This window comes from Oncorhynchus nerka, linkage group LG28, assembly GCF_034236695.1.
Source record: "Oncorhynchus nerka isolate Pitt River linkage group LG28, Oner_Uvic_2.0, whole genome shotgun sequence".
NCBI classification, from domain to species: domain Eukaryota; kingdom Metazoa; phylum Chordata; class Actinopteri; order Salmoniformes; family Salmonidae; genus Oncorhynchus; species Oncorhynchus nerka.
Genome location: NC_088423.1, coordinates 51,073,840 through 51,093,415, shown reverse-complemented (window position 1 = coordinate 51,093,415; position 19,576 = coordinate 51,073,840). Strand labels below are relative to the sequence as shown.

The window sequence follows — 19,576 nt, the reverse complement described above, 5'->3', positions numbered from 1 at the left end:
GTTTCAAAACAAATTAATGCACATTAGATATCCTTGGTAGGCTCCCTTGGTAGGGATATCAAAAGATAAAATATCTGCTAAGCCATTCAACAAACAAAAGCTGAGTAATAAATCCAAAATCTGATTTTGGGTGTCTACAGTCCACAGTGTATGCATCCCCATCCAAAACAGAGTTGCTTTGTGCTGGCAGCGACCACACAATGCAAGGTCCCAACCCAATACAGGGTCCAACCCAATGCAGGGTCCAACCCAATGCAGGGTCCAACCCCCTGGAGTTGATGTCCGCACCCACATGGAATTAGCATAATCAATCACTGTTCTATTCATCCAAATCCGTCAGTGAAACCTAGAGACTTCCGATGTTTAAATTGGCTGCGTCTCAATCCACTGCATCCGCCGGTGTCGGCTATTCGGCTGTGCGGTGGAATGCGGCAGAGGGACAGTGCTGTTTGGGAGACCAGGGCACATCCCGGAAACAGTTGTTCTCATCTGAACATGTATGTAATGTCCAAACTGCTAGAAACGATTTGGACCCCGTTCTAAAAAGCTGAGACTCTCACGAACGCGTCGTCCGTCCTGCTCTAAGACGCCCACAATTTTCACTGGACTAGTCTGATATTGGTTCCCTCGTCGTGTGACTTTTTTTGTTGTTGTAATAAACTTCTGTACAGTCTGAATGGTTTGAGCAAGCTTCACAAAACTCCTCAGAAGTTAACCTGGTACCGGGCGGTAAAAATGTATGAAAGTTAATAGGCTTTTCTGGAACCTGGTTTACACATTTAACCTTTCTTTTTGTCCTTGATGCTTTCCTAGATCTCTTAGACGCATTTCAGACAACTCAAACCATACTCCTCAATTCCACCATTAGTAAAAAATTAAGTCGGCACTAAACGATCAAAAATACAATTTGACCATTTAAAGAGAGATCATAATAACCACTTTTGTTGCTGAAAGACATGGGAATGAATCTTCCTCATTCCTCATCCCCTGTGCTTGGGGAAGGCTTTGAGTGGAAGACTGAGGATTAATCTTAAAGTATTTTCCTCAATTCTTTTGTGTCCTTAACTCCTCAAAACATAATGAAACCCTCTAATGATTTAATTAAGGAGGCGGAGAAAGGACACAAGGAATCAAGGATAAGACTTGAGATTCAGCCAGAGAATGCATCAGGACTCGTACAGTATCACTCTACATCAGCCATGTACAGTATGTCATGCCACATGTGTAAGACATTTGCTCCCAACATCCCCATTAGGTCATAGTCATTACCAGTACACTAAAGACTTAACATTCAGACCACAATAACACTGGCAAGTCAATAAGGATGAGCTCTGGTGGTTTCCCGGTGTAGTGTCACATCCGACTCCCGGCACAACTGGTGCACTTCCTCTCTAGTAGGGATTGCTAGGCAGGTGAGGGGGTGATGAGGGTTGCGTCTAGGCAATGCTAGTCTTCTATGGATCTGATGTATCTCTCATAAGCCTTCTCATCCATCAGAGCATCCAGCTCCTTAGGGTTAGCAATGGTCATCTTCATCAGCCATCCTGTCGCAGCAAGGATTAGAAGTCAGAGGTGAGCCTAGTCACAGGCCTTGTTTGAATATTATTTCTAAAATAATCACTGATATGCGTGTTTGTGTGCGTGTCAAGAATGCGTTTAGACTAGTGTATGCATATCCAATTTGTAAGTCGCTCTGGATAAGAGCGTCTGCTAAATGACTTAAATGTAAATGTAAATGTAAATCTTCATGATGATCACACCAGAAATTTCCCACAACTAAAATATCTACAGGTCAACCAATGATATCTTATAGTTCAACCCCTCCTTGCACCCGTGTCCGTATGCTAGTAAGTGATTGACAGGTGCCACACACCAAGGCACCTTGCTGCTTAGAGAGAGTGTTTGTTGATATCACTATGTTTTCGTTCTTTGAGCAACTTATCTGTAAGGTACACATAAAGGCCCTCCTTCAGCATCGTACACAGAACACTTCTATTGGAGTACATAAAAAATGTCCTCCTGCAACATTAAACAGCACGGAGGGGGAAGAGGGGGAATTTGGGAGAGTGGGGATGGGGGACAAGGGGGGGGGACTCAAACAAACACTGGAGAGTGGCAAGTTTGCATCGCCCATACCAACAAGCTCCTATCTCATTAACAAACCGCTGAAATAAAAGAGTGCTTTTTTTGGCTCACAGCTATAAAAAAATTATCATAGTGATGATGTTCCTCAGCCGTCAACAGAGCTGCGATAACGTTGTTTGATGATGACTTTCCCATGAATGTTAAGCAGCCGCCGCCGCGGCAGAGGAAAAGAGCTTATCAGTGCCTAATGCCCATCTCTAATTCCTGCCCTTCTTGAACCAGCCATTTTCTAACAGCGTTAACTGTCAAATTTACATCCCGTCTTAATGCCACTAAAGAGTACAGGGGGATGAAGAGTAAATGACAGCAGTGTAATGAGGAAGGAAAGGCATTCCTCTCCCTCTCTCGCTCTTAATCTAAAGGCAGGAGATTTTCCACAATCTGGGCGGGGGGGTTCTCTCTCCCTGAGCTATGGTGGAGCTTACCTGAGCACTTTGCTGTAGATGAGCAAAATTAAGAGAGGGAACTTTTAAACAAAAATAAAATGAAAAATCCTTCAAAAGAATCAAAAGCAAACCTCAGGCTCAAGAAAAATAAACACCTAATTAGAAAATGATGCTGGTTCTGAGGTTCTGTCTCCATTCAAACGACAACAAGGGATCTATAACTAACAGCTACTATATGAATCCCCAGTTGAGAAAGAATGAATGTTATGCTGAACAAAGGACGTTGCTAACAATGCTGGGGATCCCTGAAAGATAAAGATATACAGTACATTGTATCCACATGATCTAAAAATGCAATGTCATAATTTTGAATCAACATGGAAACTGATTGGATTTGCAAACGTCATCAATGTAAAGGAATTTGGGGAATTTGTCTTTTTTTTCACCCAACTTAAAACCTAAACCAATGACATTGCTGAAATGTTTGTGAATTTCACATTCAATTCATGTAAATTGACGACTCAATAACATCTGAAACCAAACTAGATGTTGACCTGACGTCTTTGGCGAGTGGGACAATACTTTTGGGCTGCAATACACTGTAGCAGGTTTTGTCATTTCGAGATGGACACCTGAGTGACATTCCTGTTGCTAACCCCGTTACAGTGATTTCCTAGTTGAATGAATGTTCAGAAACATTGTTGCCATAGGTGTTTTTTCTATCAATAACGCATTTTAATGACATCAACATTTTCAATGACCGAAATGAAAGAGATGATATCAGTCAGTTGAACATGTTTTATTTCCACTTTAAATTGACATTCCCTCAATATAGCCAATTAAAATGACTGTAGAGAGTAATTTCCTAACAGAATGTAATCTCTGACATAAAAAATGTAATGAGAATAGAGCAAGTTGTTGCGCTAATAATTTTATTGGGAAAATAAATGAGGTTTTAATGAATAAGGTGAAGACTTTGATGTATTATTTTGTATAAACTTTGCAGGGGTTATTTCACTACAACACTAATGCTATTTAGTAGAACACTGTAAATGTGTTAACTGAAAACAAGGAAGTGATTAGTAATCTATTGCAGGAATACAAATGTAGTGCAGTGTGCTTTACATTGGGATTTGGTGACCTAGTATGACAATCCCTATCAAGACTGGTACCAACTTGTACTCTCTTCACACAATCAAGCCTAGCCAAATGGTTTGACTCGATTGTGTGAAAAGATTCTAGCCATACTAGCCACATTATATTAGGTTATTATTACCTTAGAGCCCAATTTATCTTGCGTATACAGTATGTCTTGAAACACTGTCCAAACATAATAACGCAACTCTTTTTTTTTACACTGGTATGCTTTTATGAAGTCTATTACTTTTTTAAAAGTGATTTGTTGCACATACTGTATAAACCACTTTTGAAAGGAGTATTTTCACCTGCCAAAGCTCACACAGCAAAATAGGTGACAAACAGAACAATTTATGATGATTGGTACACAATGATGCACTCCTTGTGTTACAGTATGTGGACCAGTGCCACAGCTGGGTGCTAATGAGCAGTCGCTTAATTGTTCGGCAGTACATTTAAGTATGACCAAACAATAGAAAGGGATAGAGTCTGTCATGGAAGAAAAAAAGATTGTGGATAATGTTTTCTGCTCACTAATTAAGTGATTTATAATTTAGTCAAATGATTTCATCAATTAGCCTTCTCCGGGATTGTGCCGGCCTCTCTGAGAAGCAAGGCTACACTCAGTGCTCCTCTTATGCAAATGAGACAAGTTGAAAGTTTCCCAATGCCTGCATGTAATTTAAGATGGCATTTAAGCTACTTACCCCAGATGCTATCATGTAAATTAATTCATCAGGTAATATTTCCCATTATTCAAAGGCATTATTTTTTTGTCAGGCAAGGTAATGGAATGATTACAAGGCCATGCACACAAATTAGCAGCCAAACGCAACGTTCTCTCCGCTGTAAAATGACACATTAAGCAGCTGGAAATGAACGAATAGGACTGTTTTATGCATTAACACATCTGAGAAGAGTAAACTAACTGAAGATCAGATGCTTTGTTCATATCCAGCCCAGCATCATATTTCTCCTCCATGTGAGATGGGTTCTCCTCCCATTTGTTCTCATACTTCCAGACTCAATCAATGAGGGCCAATATCAATCTTAATTTTCACAGGAAATAGAAAAATGTATACATTTCTCCGCTGTTATAATCAACCATGTAAGTGAACCTATGAATATGTAGTCCATTTCATCAGAGGGGACTCATTCCGGTAGGGCAGGCAGCTGATGATTAAATCTCAGCTCATCTGATTGGAGCATGTAAAGATTCAAACTGAGCTTAATTTCATGGTGATCTGGCAACATCCAGTGAAACTATCCAAAAGGCAAAGGCTATAATGATTTGGAAAGAAATGAGACAACAGATAAATGGTGAAATAAAGTTAAAGGCCCCCCCTTAATGTACCTCAGAGGATAAATATTTCAATTTAAATGTATCATTTTATCAGGGTATGATATACTGGTCCAGCTGTGCAGCTTAGAGATTAAACTAATTAAAGATGAACTGTATGAAAGTTTTTACAAATCGACATGTGTTTTACTGTAAATGGCTTGCATTTTTGAGCCAGTTGAGGGTGGAGGAGGATGTAACGAACTGTAATCTGCAAGCGGCAGCAGTTTGAATTCAATTGGGTTTTCGTTTTGACGTGGTTTAACCTCGAAACCTAACCCTTACCCCTCTCTAGCATACCTAAACGTAACCTTAACCTTAACCCTAACCACTTGCTAGTATGCATGCCTAACCTATCGCAAATGGATGTCAAGTGTAGGTAATGTATTTGGTACAGTGCATTCAGAAAGTATTCAGACCCCTTCACCTTTTCCACATTTTGTTACGCTACAGCCTTATTCTAAAATGCATTAAATCATTTTCCCCCTCAGAAATCTACATACATACAATACCCCATAATAACAAAGCAAAAATGTATAACAAATTAAAAACTGAAATATCACATTTACATAAGTATTCAGACCCTTTATTATTCAGTACTATGTTGAAGCACCTTTGGCAATGATTACAGCCTCCAGTCTTGGGTATGACCCTACAAGCTTGGCACACTTGTATTTGGGGAGTTTCTCCCATTATTCTCTCTACCTATTTTCAGGTCTCTCCATGGATGTTCGATTGGGTTCAAGTCCGGGCTATGGCTGGGCCACTCAAAGACATTCAGAGACTTGTCCTGAAGCCACGACCGTGTTGTCTTGGCTGTGTGCTTAGGGTCGTTATCCTGTTGGAAGGTGAACCTTCACCCCTGTCTGAGGTCCTGAGCACTCTGGAACAGGTTTTCATCAACGATCTCCCTGTACTTTGCTCCGTTTATCTGTCCCTCGATCCTGACTAGTCTCCCAGTCGCTGCCACTGAAAAACATCCCCACATCATGAAGCTGCCACCACCATGCTTCAATTGTAGGGATGGTGCCAGATTTCCTCAAAGGTGACGCTTGGCATTCAGGCCAAAGAGTTCAATATTGGTTTCATCAGATCAGAGACTCTTGTTTCTCATGGTCCGAGAGTCCTTTAGGTGCCTTTTGGCAAACTCCAAGTGGGCTGTCATGTGCCTTTTACTGAGGAGTGGCTTCTGTCTGGCCACTCTACCATAAAGGCCTGATTGGTGGAGTGCTGCAGAGATGCTTTCTTTCTGGAGGTTTCTCCCATCTCCACAGAGGAACTCTGGAACTCTGTCAGGCCCTTCTCCCCCGATTGCTCAGTTTCGCTGGGCAGCCAGCTCTAGGAAGAGTTTCCAAACTTCTTCCATGTAACCTCTTTGGGCTAGGGGGCAGTATTTTCACGTCCGGATGAAACGTGTGCCCAGAGTAAACTGCCTGAAACTAGGATATGCATATTATTAGTAGCTTTGGATAGAAAACACTCTGAAGTTCCTAAAAACTGTTTGAATTATGTCTATGAGTATAACAGAACTCATATGGCAGGCGAAAACCTGAAAAAATTCCAACCAGGAAGTGGGAAATCTGAGGTTTGTAGTTTTTCAAGTGAATGCCTATCCAATATACAGTGTAAATGGGGTCTGATTGCACTTCCTAAGGCTTCCACTAGATGGAACAACAGTCTTTAGAACATTGTTTCAGGCTTCTATTGTGCAAGGGGAGAGAATAAGACCACTCACAGTAGGTGGCTCAGCTGAAAGCTATGAGTTGTTTATCGCGCGGCCGTGAGCGCGAGCTCCGTTCCCTTTTCTTTCTAATGACAACGAAATTGTCCGGTTGGAATATTATTGAAGATTTATGATAACAACATCCTAAAGATTGATGATATAAATCGTTTGACATGTGTCTATGAACTGTAATGGAACTTTTTTAAACTTTTCATCTGGACTTTGTGCTCGCGCTTTGTGCATTTGGATTACTGGACTAAACACGGAAAACAAAAAGGAGGTATTTGGACATAAAGATTAACTCGAACAAAACAAACATTTATTGTCTAACATGGAGACCTGGGAGTGCCATCAGATGAAGATCGTCAAAGGTAAGTGATTAATTTTAACGCTATTTCTGACTTTTGTGACACCTCTCCTTGGTTGGAAAATGGCTGTATGGTTTTCTGTGGTTAGGCGCTGACCTAACATAATCGCATGGTGTGCTTTCGCCGTAAAGCCTTTTGAAATCGGACACAGTGGCTGGATTAACAAGAAGTGTATCTTTAATCGTATGTATAACACTTGTATCTTTCATCAATTTTTATGATGAGTATTTCTGTAATTGGATGTGGCTCTCTGCATTTTCACCGGATGTTTTGTTTGAGACAATGCATTTCTGAACATAAAGCACCAATTTCAAATTAGGTTTTTGGACATAAAGATTAACTTTATCGAACCAAACACACATTTATTGTCTAACATGGAGTCCTTGGAGTGCCATCCGGTGAAGATCATCAAAGGTTAGTGATTAATTTTAACGCTATTTCTGACTTTTGTGACACATTTCCTTCTTTGGAAAATGGCTGTATGGCTTTTGTGGCTAGGCGCTGACCTAACATAATCGCATGGTGTGCTTTCGCCGTAAAGCCTTTTTGAAATCGGACACTGTGGCTGGATTAACAAGAAGTTTATCATTAAAATGGTGTGTAATACTTGTATGTTGTATGAGGAATTTTTATTATGAGATTTCTGTTGTTTGAATTTGGTGCCCTGCAATTTCACTGGCTGTTGGCGAGTTGGGAAGCTACCGTCCCACACATCCCAGAGAAGTTAAGAATGATGGAGGTCACTGTGTTCTTGGGGACCTTCAATGCTGCAGAAATGTTTTAGTACCCATCCCTAGATCTGTGCTTCGACACAATCCTGTCTCGGAGCTCTTCGGTCAACTCCTTCGACCTCATGGCTTGTTTTTTGCTCTGACATGCACTGTCAACTGTGGGACCGTATATAGACAGGTGTGTGCCTTTCCAAATCATGTCCAATCAATTGAATTTACCACAGGTGGACTCCAAGTTGTAGAAACATCTCAAGGATGATCAATGGAAACAGGATGCACCTGAGTTCAATTTAGATTCTCATAGAAAAGGGTCTGAATACTTATGTAAATAAGATATCTGCTTTTTATTTTGAATAAATGTGCAATTCAGGAACATTTTTTATTTAAACCATTTTAGAAAACGCTGTAGCATAACAAAATGTGGAAAAAGTCAAAGGGTCTGAATACTTTCCAAATTAACTGTAAATAAAGTTACTGCATAAACATCACTATTCCTAGTTTCGTTTGAATTGGAACCAGCCCTTGTCTCAGACTAAGTATTAAGATCTGCTAAAAGATTGCTTTTCATTGCTTTGTAATTTAACCAGACTTTAGTCTCAGCAGGTAATATTCCTGTGACAATTGTAACTTCACATGCATTTGAAGGAATGTCTAGACTAGCTTATGGTGTCTTTATTCAGAAAAGCTGTCAATTGAAGACCAAATATCTATGATTTCAGTTCCTCCCCCTTGCCTTCTCCAGAATTGATGGTGACTTGCCTGTGTGTTGAGGAGAGCCCTGTATGTGCAGTTTGCTGAGATTTGCCTGTGGGCATTATGGATTTTGACACTAGAGTGTTGATGAATCTCATCTGTTTAATGTGTTTATGCTGGCTAAGCCCTCAAAGCTTATTGCTGTTCAATAGAGTGCTGCAAAGTTACCTCATCTCCCCGTTGTCCTCTCTCACTCCTCTCCTTCTCTTGGCAAGCCAAGTTCCCTGCTTAAACATACATTAACTGCAACCTGTGGGGAGAAAACACAGATTGATTGGTTAAGTCTGAATGACTTTTGTACATAACAGAATAAACTTTGACTGACAGACATACGGACAGACAGACACTGACAGACATACAGTACCAGTCAAAAGTTTGGACACACCTAATCAATTGAATTTACCACAGGTGGACTCCAATCAAGTTGTAGAAGCATCTTAAGGATGATCAATGGAAACAGGATGCACCTGAGCTCAATTTCGAGATTGAATTCTTAGGATCTGAATACTTATGTAAATAAGGTATTAAAATAAATATACAGATACCAGTCAAAAGCTTGGACACACCTACTCATTCAAGGGTTTTTCATTATTTTTTACTATTTCCTACATTGTAGAATAATAGTGAAGACATCACAACTATGAAATAAAACATATGGGATCATGTAGTAACCAAAAAAGTGTTAAACAAATCCAAATGTATTTTTTTTATTTTAGATTCTTCAAAGTAGCCACCCTTTGCCTCAATGACAGCTTTGCACACTCTTGGCAAACGTTTGATTAGTGCTGTATTTGGCTATTTTTACACCTTAAATACAGTTCATCATTGGTTCTTTCCCATCCGCGTAATCCCCTTTTACTAGGTTTTCACACGAAGTGCTTTATTCTTATTTCCTTTGCTCCCCTCATCTCCCTCAAGTGCAAACCAAAGGCATTGCCTGCGATAGCTAACACCCAGTATTACTTAAAATGTCATGCCTCCAAATCAATATTCTAAAACAGTTCAAACGCAACTCAACTTAACTCCTGTGATAAGTGCTTTTGGGTGACAGGCGAGTACAGGAGAATGGCATGATGGAATTATCCAGAGAGTACATGTTTTATGACCCCCTATGTGTTACTTCATCTCTCACAATTGCAAATTATTCACACTGCCATGTACTCTGCTGTGCTCAACTGACATATCCGTAACAGGCCAGGGAGCTAGGAGCAAGAAACATTTAGCTTCACTTATTTAACTGCTGTCTGTGTGTAACATTGACTAGACACTCATTTGGAAAGGTGGCTGTCGGAGCGGAATAGATCAGAGTCCTTAAAATTGGATTTACCCATTTAGTCATGTGTGTTTATATATGTATTATTTGTGTCAGCGCAAAGGCCAGAGTAGTACACCGTCTTCACCTGGGTTTTATAACATTAGACATTTTAACCTCTAAACCACGAGAATAATAAACACAGCACCAATAGTTCCCATGTGCCAAGGTCAACCCTCACCATGTCAGTGTTTCTCCTGTCCTTCCACCTCTGGCTCAAGGAAATGCACCACCCTTTTGTATGAAACAGGTGGAGGTCATTGAGATAGCTAGAGGATTCAACTTTAATATAACCCGTTTTGGCATGGACATTGTCGACTGGGTAAAGTTGTCAAATGGGTAGGGATTCCTATTGGGAGCAATCAGCCGCTGATCAGAGCATTGTCTTCTTCAAATTGGGTGCTATGGTTTGTAAATGGCTTTAAGCTATATCACCGCCATCTAGTGGCCACAATAAATTAATGGCACACAAGATTTGGTTCAGGACTCCAGCACTGCAGGTGGCAGTAAATCTCTAATATTAGCTTCACGCTTTTGTAAAATACAAAATATGAAAATGGACTACATTAAAATGGAGATAGCCTTAATCAATCAATCAATCAAATATATTTATAAAACCCTTTTTACAACCGAGCCTAAAACCCAAGAGAGCACGCAATGCAGATGTAGAAGCACGTGGCTAGGAAAAACACCCTAGAATAGCAGGAACCTAGGAAGAAACCTAGATAGGAACGAGGCTCTGAGGGGTGGCCAGTCCTCTTCTGACTGTGTCGGGTGGAGATTATAAGAGTACATTGCCATTAAGGCTAGATCGTTCTTCAAGATGTTCAAACGTTCAAAGCAGGGTTTTCTAGTAAATCAGGGTCAAATAGCCAGAAGTCGTCAGGCCAGGTAGAGAGAGCATACCTAAAACCACACAGGAGAATTACACAAGATTTGACAGACTGACCTTAGCTTCTCGGCACATAGACTATTGCGGCATAAATGCTGGAGACTGAGACAGGGGGTTTGGGAGACATTGTGGCCCGTCCAACTTTGCCCCCAGACCGGGCCAACCGGGCAGGATATAACCCCAACTACTTTGCAAAAGCTCAGCCCCCACACCACTAAAGGGATATCAATAGACCACTAACTTACTACCCTGAGACAAGGCTCAGCCCCCACACCACTAAAGGGATATCAATAGACCACTAACTTACTACCCTGAGACAAAGCTCAGCCCCCACACCACTAAAGGGATATCAATAGACCACTAACTTACTACCCTGAGACAAGGCTCAGCCTTCACACCACTAAAGGGATATCAATAGACCACTAACTTACTACCCTGAGACAAGGCTCATCCCCCACACCACTAAAGGGATATCAATAGACCACTAACTTACTACCCTGAGACAAGGCTCAGCCCCCACACCACTAAAGGGATATCAATAGACCACTAACTTACTACCCTGAGACAAGGCTCAGCCCCCACACCACTAAAGGGATATCAATAGACCACTAACTTACTACCCTGAGACAAGGCTCAGCCTTCACACCACTAAAGGGATATCAATAGACCACTAACTTACTACCCTGAGACAAGGCTCAGCCCCCACACAACTAAAGGGATATCAATAGACCACTAACTTACTACCCTGAGACAAGGCTCAGCCCCCACACCACTAAAGGGATATCAATAGACCACTAACTTACTACCCTGAGACAAGGCTCAGCCCCCACACCACTAAAGGGATATCAATAGACCACTAACTTACTACCCTGAGACAAGGCTCAGCCCCCACACCACTAAAGGGATATCAATAGACCACTAACTTACTACCCTGAGACAAGGCTCAGCCCCCACACCACTAAAGGGATATCAATAGACCACTAACTTACTACCCTGAGACAAGGCTCAGCCTTCACACCACTAAAGGGATATCAATAGACCACTAACTTACTACCCTGAGACAAGGCTCAGCCTTCACACCACTAAAGGGATATCAATAGACCACTAACTTACTACCCTGAGACAAGGCTCAGCCCCCACACCACTAAAGGGATATCAATAGACCACTAACTTACTACCCTGAGACAAGGCTCAGCCTTCACACCACTAAAGGGATATCAATAGACCACTAACTTACTACCCTGAGACAAAGCTCAGCCCCCACACCACTAAAGGGATATCAATAGACCACTAACTTACTACCCTGAGACAAAGCTCAGCCCCCACACCACTAAAGGGATATCAATAGACCACTAACTTACTACCCTGAGACAAAGCTCAGCCCCCACACCACTAAAGGGATATCAATAGACCACTAACTTACTACCCTGAGACAAGGCTCAGCCTTCACACCACTAAAGGGATATCAATAGACCACTAACTTACTACCCTGAGACAAGGCTCAGCCCCACACCACTAAAGGGATATCAATAGACCACTAACTTACTACCCTGAGACAAGGCTCAGCCCCCACACCACTAAAGGGATATCAATAGACCACTAACTTACTACCCTGAGACAAGGCTCAGCCCCCACACCACTAAAGGGATATCAATAGACCACTAACTTACTACCCTGAGACAAGGCTCAGCCTTCACACCACTAAAGGGATATCAATAGACCACTAACTTACTACCCTGAGACAAGGCTCAGCCCCACACCACTAAAGGGATATCAATAGACCACTAACTTACTACCCTGAGACAAAGCTCAGCCCCCACACCACTAAAGGGATATCAATAGACCACTAACTTACTACCCTGAGACAAGGCTCAGCCTTCACACCACTAAAGGGATATCAATAGACCACTAACTTACTACCCTGAGACAAGGCTCAGCCCCACACCACTAAAGGGATATCAATAGACCACTAACTTACTACCCTGAGACAAGGCTCAGCCCCACACCACTAAAGGGATATCAATAGACCACTAACTTACTACCCTGAGACAAGGCTCAGCCCCCACACCACTAAAGGGATATCAATAGACCACTAACTTACTACCCTGAGACAAGGCTCAGCCTTCACACCACTAAAGGGATATCAATAGACCACTAACTTACTACCCTGAGACAAGGCTCAGCCCCCACACAACTAAAGGGATATCAATAGACCACTAACTTACTACCCTGAGACAAGGCTCAGCCCCCACACCACTAAAGGGATATCAATAGACCACTAACTTACTACCCTGAGACAAGGCTCAGCCCCCACACCACTAAAGGGATATCAATAGACCACTAACTTACTACCCTGAGACAAGGCTCAGCCCCACACCACTAAAGGGATATCAATAGACCACTAACTTACTACCCTGAGACAAGGCTCAGCCCCCACACCACTAAAGGGATATCAATAGACCACTAACTTACTACCCTGAGACAAGGCTCAGCCTTCACACCACTAAAGGGATATCAATAGACCACTAACTTACTACCCTGAGACAAGGCTCAGCCTTCACACCACTAAAGGGATATCAATAGACCACTAACTTACTACCCTGAGACAAGGCTCAGCCCCCACACCACTAAAGGGATATCAATAGACCACTAAATTACTACCCTGAGACAAGGCTCAGCCTTCACACCACTAAAGGGATATCAATAGACCACTAACTTACTACCCTGAGACAAGGCTCAGCCTTCACACCACTAAAGGGATATCAATAGACCACTAACTTACTACCCTGAGACAAGGCTCAGCCCCCACACCACTAAAGGGATATCAATAGACCACTAACTTACTACCCTGAGACAAAGCTCAGCCCCCACACCACTAAAGGGATATCAATAGACCACTAACTTACTACCCTGAGACAAGGCTCAGCCCCCACACCACTAAAGGGATATCAATAGACCACTAACTTACTACCCTGAGACAAAGCTCAGCCCCCACACCACTAAAGGGATATCAATAGACCACTAACTTACTACCCTGAGACAAGGCTCAGCCCCCACACCACTAAAGGGATATCAATAGACCACTAACTTACTACCCTGAGACAAAGCTCAGCCCCCACACCACTAAAGGGATATCAATAGACCACTAACTTACTACCCTGAGACAAGGCTCAGCCCCCACACCACTAAAGGGATATCAATAGACCACTAACTTACTACCCTGAGACAAGGCTCAGCCCCCACACCACTAAAGGGATATCAATAGACCACTAACTTACTACCCTGAGACAAGGCTCAGCCCCACACCACTAAAGGGATATCAATAGACCACTAACTTACTACCCTGAGACAAGGCTCAGCCCCACACCACTAAAGGGATATCAATAGACCACTAACTTACTACCCTGAGACAAGGCTCAGCCCCACACCACTAAAGGGATATCAATAGACCACTAACTTACTACCCTGAGACAAGGCTCAGCCCCCACACCACTAAAGGGATATCAATAGACCACTAACTTACTACCCTGAGACAAGGCTCAGCCTTCACACCACTAAAGGGATATCAATAGACCACTAACTTACTACCCTGAGACAAGGCTCAGCCCCACACCACTAAAGGGATATCAATAGACCACTAACTTACTACCCTGAGACAAGGCTCAGCCCCCACACCACTAAAGGGATATCAATAGACCACTAACTTACTACCCTGAGACAAGGCTCAGCCCCACACCACTAAAGGGATATCAATAGACCACTAACTTACTACCCTGAGACAAGGCTCAGCCTTCACACCACTAAAGGGATATCAATAGACCACTAACTTACTACCCTGAGACAAGGCTCAGCCCCACACCACTAAAGGGATATCAATAGACCACTAACTTACTACCCTGAGACAAGGCTCAGCCCCACACCACTAAAGGGATATCAATAGACCACTAACTTACTACCCTGAGACAAGGCTCAGCCCCACACCACTAAAGGGATATCAATAGACCACTAACTTACTACCCTGAGACAAGGCTCAGCCTTCACACCACTAAAGGGATATCAATAGACCACTAACTTACTACCCTGAGACAAGGCTCAGCCCCCACACCACTAAAGGGATATCAATAGACCACTAACTTACTACCCTGAGACAAGGCTCAGCCCCCACACCACTAAAGGGATATCAATAGACCACTAACTTACTACCCTGAGACAAGGCTCAGCCCCCACACCACTAAAGGGATATCAATAGACCACTAACTTACTACCCTGAGACAAGGCTCAGCCCCCACACCACTAAAGGGATATCAATAGACCACTAACTTACTACCCTGAGACAAGGCTCAGCCTTCACACCACTAAAGGGATATCAATAGACCACTAACTTACTACCCTGAGACAAAGCTCAGCCCCACACACCACTAAAGGGATATCAATAGACCACTAACTTACTACCCTGAGACAAGGCTCAGCCCCCACACCACTAAAGGGATATCAATAGACCACTAACTTACTACCCTGAGACAAGGCTCAGCCTTCACACCACTAAAGGGATATCAATAGACCACTAACTTACTACCCTGAGACAAGGCTCAGCCCCCACACCACTAAAGGGATATCAATAGACCACTAACTTACTACCCCTGAGACAAGGCTCAGCCCCCACCACTAAAGGGATATCAATAGACCACTAACTTACTACCCTGAGACAAGGCTCAGCCCCACACCACTAAAGGGATATCAATAGACCACTAACTTACTACCCTGAGACAAGGCTCAGCCCCACACCACTAAAGGGATATCAATAGACCACTAACTTACTACCCTGAGACAAGGCTCAGCCCCCACACCACTAAAGGGATATCAATAGACCACTAACTTACTACCCTGAGACAAGGCTCAGCCCCCACACCACTAAAGGGATATCAATAGACCACTAACTTACTACCCTGAGACAAGGCTCAGCCTTCACACCACTAAAGGGATATCAATAGACCACTAACTTACTACCCTGAGACAAGGCTCAGCCCCCACACCACTAAAGGGATATCAATAGACCACTAACTTACTACCCTGAGACAAGGCTCAGCCCCCACACCACTAAAGGGATATCAATAGACCACTAACTTACTACCCTGAGACAAGGCTCAGCCCCCACACCACTAAAGGGATATCAATAGACCACTAACTTACTACCCTGAGACAAGGCTCAGCCTTCACACCACTAAAGGGATATCAATAGACCACTAACTTACTACCCTGAGACAAGGCTCAGCCCCCACACCACTAAAGGGATATCAATAGACCACTAACTTACTACCCTGAGACAAGGCTCAGCCCCCACACCACTAAAGGGATATCAATAGACCACTAACTTACTACCCTGAGACAAGGCTCAGCCCCCACACCACTAAAGGGATATCAATAGACCACTAACTTACTACCCTGAGACAAGGCTCAGCCTTCACACCACTAAAGGGATATCAATAGACCACTAACTTACTACCCTGAGACAAAGCTCAGCCCCCACACCACTAAAGGGATATCAATAGACCACTAACTTACTACCCTGAGACAAGGCTCAGCCTTCACACCACTAAAGGGATATCAATAGACCACTAACTTACTACCCTGAGACAAGGCTCAGCCCCACACCACTAAAGGGATATCAATAGACCACTAACTTACTACCCTGAGACAAGGCTCAGCCCCCACACCACTAAAGGGATATCAATAGACCACTAACTTACTACCCTGAGACAAGGCTCAGCCTTCACACCACTAAAGGGATATCAATAGACCACTAACTTACTACCCTGAGACAAGGCTCAGCCCCCACACCACTAAAGGGATATCAATAGACCACTAACTTACTACCCTGAGACAAGGCTCAGCCCCCACACCACTAAAGGGATATCAATAGACCACTAACTTACTACCCTGAGACAAGGCTCAGCCCCACACCACGAAAGGGATATCAATAGACCACTAACTTACTACCCTGAGACAAGGCTCAGCCCCACATCACTAAAGGGATATCAATAGACCACTAACTTACTACCCTGAGACAAGGCTCAGCCCCACACCACTAAAGGGATATCAATAGACCACTAACTTACTACCCTGAGACAAGGCTCAGCCCCACACCACTAAAGGGATATCAATAGACCACTAACTTACTACCCTGAGACAAGGCTCAGCCCCCACACCACTAAAGGGATATCAATAGACCACTAACTTAGTACCCTGAGACAAGGCTCAGCCTTCACACCACTAAAGGGATATCAATAGACCACTAACTTACTACCCTGAGACAAGGCTCAGCCCCCACACCACTAAAGGGATATCAATAGACCACTAACTTACTACCCTGAGACAAGGCTCAGCCCCCACACCACTAAAGGGATATCAATAGACCACTAACTTACTACCCTGAGACAAGGCTCAGCCTTCACACCACTAAAGGGATATCAATAGACCACTAACTTACTACCCTGAGACAAGGCTCAGCCCCCACACCACTAAAGGGATATCAATAGACCACTAACTTACTACCCCGAGACAAGGCTCAGCCCCCACACCACTAAAGGGATATCAATAGACCACTAACTTACTACCCTGAGACAAGGCTCAGCCTTCACACCACTAAAGGGATATCAATAGACCACTAACTTACTACCCTGAGACAAGGCTCAGCCCCCACACCACTAAAGGGATATCAATAGACCACTAACTTACTACCCTGAGACAAGGCTCAGCCCCCACACCACTAAAGGGATATCAATAGACCACTAACTTACTACCCTGAGACAAGGCTCAGCCCCCACACCACGAAAGGGATATCAATAGACCACTAACTTACTACCCTGAGACAAGGCTCAGCCCCCACATCACTAAAGGGATATCAATAGACCACTAACTTACTACCCTGAGACAAGGCTCAGCCCCCACACCACTAAAGGGATATCAATAGACCACTAACTTACTACCCTGAGACAAGGCTCAGCCCCCACACCACTAAAGGGATATCAATAGACCACTAACTTACTACCCTGAGACAAGGCTCAGCCCCCACACCACTAAAGGGATATCAATAGACCACTAACTTACTACCCTGAGACAAGGCTCAGGGTAGTGAATAGTGAAAATAAGGAAAAACCCTTGAATGAGTAGGAGGAGTGTCTAAACTTTTGACCGGTAGTGGATGTACGACTATATTCTTGTTAATGATAGTCAGGGGAGTTCGCTAATCTGAGACCAGGCTACAGTAACAGAAAACCATAACAAAGGTATTTTCTGTGGATGACATTAGATTGCGCTTAGATTTTATCAACAGCTTTTCAAAAACGTGATCTATTTACGTGTTTATATATTTTAACAATTCCAAAGACAGAAACCTAATAAGATTAATTCACCACTTTGCAAGATTTTTCTTGACTCATAAAAACAAAATTGTTCTAAAGCTATGCTTGGGATATGGATAGAATGTGACAAATTCCGTCAGAGTAAATATGGTTTAATAAATGAATTAGCTTCATAAATAATGGCTGTAATGACATTTTAGGGGACAATAAGCCTGAGCGTTGTCAGGAAATAGTTGAGTTTCATGCCTCAGCAGTTCCTCAAAATGAATAGGCTTGGGAAGATAGCTGGGGCCTGCAACCAGCCTATTTCCTAGAATTATCTACTTGTTGTCAATTTGCACAGTGGAATTACACATGCAAATTGAACTGCCTGCACAAACACCACTTGGAGATGATAGAAACAAATTAACAAAGGCTATAGAAGGAGGATTTATTTCACTGGCTAACCCAGGTCAAGCAATACATGTATTTGACGATTGTGTGTACCCAATTTTGGTGTAATTATATCAGCAAATTATTCTTTGTCATCATATTATTTTGCCCCAACCTTCTCCTTACACATATAATTAGCTTCCTCTGTATCCTTGCGGAAAACAAATCTTCTTGCTACCCTGTCGGGTAACACTGCATAATCTGATTTGGACTTCATATTTTCCCCTCCCTTGTAGTCTTTTTTTAGATGCAACCCAAAGTGGCTGACTGCTATGGATGGAGGGTCAATGGTTCGCTGATAAAGTATAACTGACTGGCTAACAGCACACACATCCATATAGTTAAAATATATATAATCGCCTGTTAACGTCATCCCTCATCTTCGGCAGGAAATGAAGAATCCCTGGACCTCCACGTTTGCTATTAGATATCTAATTTACTTTGTACACACAGTGCTAATCTGCACTAATGAATTCTGCCACCCCAAGCTAGATCGAGATGACTTAAAATTATTACCACTTCCACAGATATGCCTTTCCTCATTTGAGGCTCAATTTGGCGAGCTCGCAAAAACAGTCTGTCACACTAAGATACTAATAATTAGGGGTTTAAGATGATTAGTTTATCTCTCTGCACTTACAGTACTGCTGCCTCTTATCCACCATGGCCAAAACTTAATAAGAGGCTCCAAGTTTTAAACAGCCAACTCCAAATTACCAAGAAATTACAGAAATAATGGGCTGGAGCACATGCCAAGGAGAGAGAGAGAGAGCTCAGAGAGACAATAATTCAACTGTGAAATAGAACACAAAGTCTGGTAATCAATCAAAAAAAATATGCAAGCTTCTAATGCCAAAATACTGTTAAATACGTATTCACCCTGACATTGTGGGTCACTCATTTACCTTCAAAGTTCACCCTGCTTTTTCCCCATCAAGTTGTCACATAAGTAATTAAATTGGGAATAATTCTGAGTGATAGCAGCTAATGGTAGCAT

General features: G+C 42.7%; 1 long non-coding RNA gene across 1 annotated transcript; it reads right to left on the bottom strand.

Annotated features, from left to right (window-relative positions):
- Positions 1–861: 861 nt before the first annotated feature.
- LOC135565528 (uncharacterized) lies at positions 862–10,267 on the bottom strand. The gene is made up of 3 exons (XR_010461643.1): positions 10,076–10,267; positions 8,751–8,832; positions 862–1,544 (listed from the first exon to the last, which is right to left on the bottom strand). It is a non-coding gene; the product is annotated as an uncharacterized LOC135565528 (long non-coding RNA).
- Positions 10,268–19,576: the final 9,309 nt, after the last annotated feature.